The 1449-nt window shown below is 50.9% G+C and overlaps 1 long non-coding RNA gene across 1 annotated transcript in view; it reads right to left on the bottom strand.

Moving 5' to 3' along the window:
- Positions 1 to 1265: 1265 nt before the first annotated feature.
- The window catches only part of LOC112402961 (uncharacterized), a 930-nt gene continuing 746 nt past the window's right edge, over positions 1266 to 1449 (bottom strand). Inside the window, exon 3 of the long non-coding RNA XR_003003795.1 lies at positions 1266 to 1377. This is a non-coding gene — a long non-coding RNA (uncharacterized LOC112402961). The remainder of the gene's footprint in view (positions 1378 to 1449) is intronic.

Below are 1449 nucleotides of genomic sequence, written 5' to 3' on the forward strand. Positions count from 1 at the left end.
AGAAACATTCACGTGTTACCGTGACATTAAATACTTTCCTTCCTAATGAGCATTTCCCCCCCAGACATCTGAATGTGCAAAGATATATCCTCTGGGCCCAGCCAGGGCAAAGTCGGTGCAGAAATTTCCCTTGATGTGCTCTGTGGTGACCTAAGTGGGAAGGAAATCTGAAAAAGAGGGGGATATACGTAGAGCCGATGCACTTTGCTGCACAGCAGAAAGTATCACGACATCGTAAAGCAGCTATACGCCAATAAAAATTAAAAAAGAAAAAAAAAGAAAGAAATTTCCCTTGATTTTGACACCGAGGCACATTCTAAGGCGAGGGGCTCCTCCCGGCCCCTGCAAGACGAGACAGGGACTCTCGGTAGAGCCCTACTGCCCCCTAGAGGGACGGATCCCAGAGGCCCAGATGGGAGGAGATGCCTGCGGGCCTGGGGCTCTCCGTGGGCCTCCTGCAAGTGCCCCAGCTTCTCTGCCCCTTCTCACCCCAGGACCACCTTTAGCCTGACCTCCATCCATCTGCCAAGTCAACACGATGTAGGAGACCCCTGGCTCCGCTGGCCGGTCCCAAAGTTCCAAGGACTCAGCTTGCTCTGCCCAAAAGAGTGGCCAACATCCCCTGGTACCTCTGCCAGGCCTTTACAAAGATTTCAAGCCCCAAACCCTAAAGAGAATAGGTGTCCCAGGCCCCCAACCTGATTCAAACAAGCCCCAAGTCAAGTTGTAAGATAAGAGTAAGGAACTCCGAGACGTTCCAGAGTTTTGCACGATGACTAATTTTAGGTCCTTTTTGTTTGTTTGGTTTTTAAAATAAATATTCCTCAATTATTAACAAAATTTTTTGGTGCATGGCTCTCTGCCAGTGTGCCAATAATGTTAACATTTAAGTATTCTTTTAGGAGGATTAGCTATGGCTTATGAAGCAAGTACTGGGAACACTGCAGCTGTGAAGGCTCCCCACGGGTTTACTCACCCAGTCCTCAGGATGGTTCCAGGAGACTGTGTTTTCGCCATCACCACTTTATACACGAGGAAACTGAGGCAGAGAGGGGTAAAGCAACTGGCCAAGATCACACAGCCAGGAAGTGAGAGGGAGGTTCCAACCTGGTCCTTCTCAGCATCCAGGGTCCAGCTATGTGTCACGTCTTCTGCAAAGCCTTCCCTGACCTCCCTGGTTGGAGCTGGTCCACCCTGACCCACCCCCAACCCTGCTGATCTTGCCCCTCCCCCCTTCTTTTGTAGTTCTACCTGCCATGAGCAATGGTGTAACTGCTTCTGTTGGGTCTACCTCCCTCCACTGCAAAGTCAGCTCTGAGAGGGCAGGAACTGGATCTGTGTGCATTGCTTCAGTCTCCCCAGGACCCAGCACTGAGCCTGGAACATGGCAGATGTTCCCTTAATATTTGGGGAAGGAGGGAAGGGAGAGAGGAAGGAGGGAGGGAGGGA

Source organism: Neophocaena asiaeorientalis, unplaced genomic scaffold, assembly GCF_003031525.2.
Source record: "Neophocaena asiaeorientalis asiaeorientalis breed wild unplaced genomic scaffold, Neophocaena_asiaeorientalis_V1.1 scaffold606, whole genome shotgun sequence".
NCBI lineage: Eukaryota > Metazoa > Chordata > Mammalia > Artiodactyla > Phocoenidae > Neophocaena > Neophocaena asiaeorientalis.